At 34.7% G+C, this 3,635-nt stretch overlaps 1 protein-coding gene across 1 annotated transcript in view; it reads left to right on the forward strand.

Annotated features, from left to right (window-relative positions):
* Positions 1-1,290: 1,290 nt before the first annotated feature.
* The window catches only part of LOC106467643, a gene marked incomplete at its 3' end in the record, with an annotated part of 122,707 nt that continues 120,362 nt past the window's right edge, over positions 1,291-3,635 (forward strand). The window contains exon 1 of the mRNA XM_013928015.2: positions 1,291-1,475. The remainder of the gene's footprint in view (positions 1,476-3,635) is intronic.

Genomic DNA, 3,635 nt, shown 5'->3' on the forward strand with positions numbered 1-3,635 from the left:
CAAAGTCGACAAAATCTAATGTAAGAAGGACTAAAAAGACCGTTATCAAAGTCGACAAAATCTAATGTAAGAAGGACTAAAAAGACCGTTATCAAAGTCGACAAAATCTAATGTAAGAAGGACTAAAAAGACCGTTATCAAAGTCGACAAAATCTAATGTAAGAAGGACTAAAAAGACCGTTATCAAAGTCGACAAAATCTAGTGTAAGAAGGACTAAAAAGACCGTTTCTAAAGTCGACAAAATCTAGTGTAAGAAGGACTAAAAAGACCGTTATCAAAGCCAACAAAATCCAGTGTAAGAAGGACTAAAAAGACCGTTATCAAAGCCAACAAAATCCAGTGTAAGAAGGACTAAAAAGACCGTTATCAAAGCCAACAAAATCCAGTGTAAGAAGGACTAAAAAGACCGTTATCAAAGCCAACAAAATCCAGTGTAAGAAGGACTAAAAAGACCGTTATCAAAGCCAACAAAATCCAGTGTAAGAAGGACTAAAAAGACCGTTATCAAAGTCGACAAAATCTAGTGTAAAAAGGACTAAAAAGACCGTTATCAAAGTCGACAAAATCTACATTTGTTTACTCAAGAAATACCAGGCTCGTTATTTGTTTATAAATAATATCAAAATTAAAAATATGTTTGACTTGCTTTCTTTTGTTGTGAAACGTGTAGGGTTCTCTCCGCAATTACTCGTAGACCGTAAACGTACAAACTGTGTATTTTAAGCACGTCTTCATTATTTATTATCTTGATATAGAGTACAATGTTTTCTTTAATTGCTAATCTAGCTATGGAGATTTACTTAAAAAAATTACCCGAGTTATTTCAATACTAATTAGCTTCTGGACTGAACAGTTGTCAAATCCTGTGGGCGGAGGGGGATACCATAACAAATAGCAAATATTACTAATTTCGTCAGAATCAATAAGTCTGAACAGGAAAAAAAAATCAGATCGTATGTAGATTGTGGTATTGAAGGAGTACTGAGAGCAGGAAACAAGCGGAACGAAGGGGGTGGGAGAGTCTAATATCACCATCTCCCAGTCCTTCCTTCTTCATGCTCAGCGCCATCATCATGAGGTGAGTAACCACTTATTGATCTCGAGTACGGCAGTCTACGTTCTTGGCACGTTGCCAACTCAACAGTATCTTACAGTTCACAGAAGTGGTGTGTTTGAAAGTAGACATATTTTGCTTTATCTGTCTGTTTAGAGCTCTTCGTTCTGAGCTTGTTTTATTATAGTAGACATGCAGTAATTCTTCTCTTGTGCCATTTGTGGGGAGGAAAATATTGAACCCGTCACGCAATTGCAACCTGTTTCTCAAAGAACTTGTTAGGCCTACCAAATGGAGAACAGTTTAATTGTGATGGTAAGATAGATATCACATGGATGAAGTGAGCTACTACGTGGAGTGTTTGATAAAGAGAATTGATTCAAATAATATACAACTGACGAGATCCAAATACTTTGAAGAGTATGTATATTACTGTTAATTTGTTCTTTAGTTTCTGGTAATATAAATTGTGTTTTTACCATTCAAAATGCCCTTAATAACAGGTTTTCTGTTCAGAGTAGAGCTTCAAAAGTAAAAAAAGAAACGAGGTTCATTGTTTTGTATAGGGTGGGACATCGGGAAAAGTCTTGATCAATACACGTGTTTTTTATTAACTACAGCTCGAAAGACATGCTCTGTAAGAGCACCCATTAATATTGGAGGTACTGCACCCACAAGGACAAACAAAACTGAATTATATAGAATCACTCTGACATTTCAGTACGTTTAATTTAGTCGTTAATATAATGAATACCATCCAATAACTTGAGGTCTTTAAGATAGATCAAACCTTTTTATAGACAGACTGTATTTCATAAACAAGCATTAACCAGTGTAATCAATTTTCAATTAGCTGCTGGAAATAAATCTTAAAAAAAGAAATTTCTTAATGATTTTCGGAGCGTTTACTTAATAACATCCTGTCAGAATACGTAATATCTACAGAACATATTTAATTTAATTCGTAGCGCTCATTAACTTCACTTCTGAGTCGTAATCGTGATGTCTCGGAAGATTTAATTAATTCAACAATGTCAGAAGTCTTAATCTCTGTAGCTCTTATTAATTCATGAAATCCAGTCCTATTCCTATGTTATATGGTTATTAGGCTAAAACATGCAACAATAAACAGAAACTTTGATCCAATAATTGTAGATATTCTATTGTTGAGCTTTACTCTAAAACATGCAACAACAAACAGAAACTTTGATCCAATAATTGTAGATATTCTGTTGTTGAGCTTACGCTAAAACATGCAACAACAAACAGAAAATTTTAGAGTAAAGCTCAACAATAGAATATCTACAATTATTGGATCAAAGTTTCTGTTTGTTGTTGCATGTTTTAGAGTAAAGCTCAACAATAGAATATCTACAATTATTGGATCAAAGTTTCTGTTTGTTGTTGCATGTTTTAGCGTAATACTCAACAATAGAATATCTACAATTATTGGATCAAAGTTTCTGTTTGTTGTTGCATGTTTTAGCGTAATACTCAACAATAGAATATCTACAATTATTGGATCAAAGTTTCTGTTTGTTGTTGCATGTTTTAGCGTAAAGCTCAACAATATAATATCTACAATTATTGGATCAAAGTTTCTGTTTGTTGTTGCATGTTTTAGCGTAAAGTTCAACAATAGACTATCTACAATTATTGGATCAAAAATGCAACAACAAACAGAAACTTTGATCCAATAATTATTAATACAAACTCTTGAATTAATTACTTTCATCTAGAAATAACATTATTATGAAAATAAAGAATTAATTATTTTGGTTAGTAATATCGGACTTAAGATTGGTTTGGTTTGAATTTTGCGCAAAGCTACACGAGGGTTATCTGCGCTAGTCGTCCCTAATTTAGGGGTGATGGACTATAGTGAAGGCAGCTAGTCAACACCACCCACCAACAACTCTTGGGCTACTTTTGTGCCAACGAATAGTGGTATTGACCATGACGTTTTAACGTCCCCAAGACTGAATGGGCGAGCATGTTCGGTGACGGGATTTGAACCTGCGACCCGCAGATTGGGAGTTGAGCGCCCTAACTTAGGCCTCGGACTAAAGAAGATGAACAATTATTATTAATTTTTTTTGTTAGTCTTTTATTATAGACCAGCAAGAAAATCATGACGTCGGTATGACGTAATCATTTAAAATTGTTGCCTCCCTAACTGGGTGCGCCTTGCAATCATCTAGCTTCTAGATTATATAAATACAACGGTCCTTGTTGTAGGCCTACAACTATAGACTTATAGGCGGTTAGATTATTATCTCACCAACAAGGAAACAGATATTGGGGGGGGGAGGAGTAATTAAAGGCAACGTGTGTGTGGTCAGTGAACACAACTTCACTTTTTTCATTGGTTGACCAGATAATGACGTGTTTATCATTTACTGCTTATATGCGTGACGTCATGTGGATTCTGACATAGGTGACTTAATAATGGCTGGAGACGGCTTAAATGGGTAATGAAGAAAAACTTTTAATATAAGTTTAACATAACAGCAAATGTACAACGTTTCGACAAGGTTTTGTCATCATCAGGTACAAAATGACACACAGGTACCTGATGAT

Source organism: Limulus polyphemus, unplaced genomic scaffold (assembly GCF_000517525.1).
Source record: "Limulus polyphemus unplaced genomic scaffold, Limulus_polyphemus-2.1.2 Scaffold2689, whole genome shotgun sequence".
Classification (NCBI taxonomy): Eukaryota; Metazoa; Arthropoda; class Merostomata; order Xiphosura; family Limulidae; genus Limulus; species Limulus polyphemus.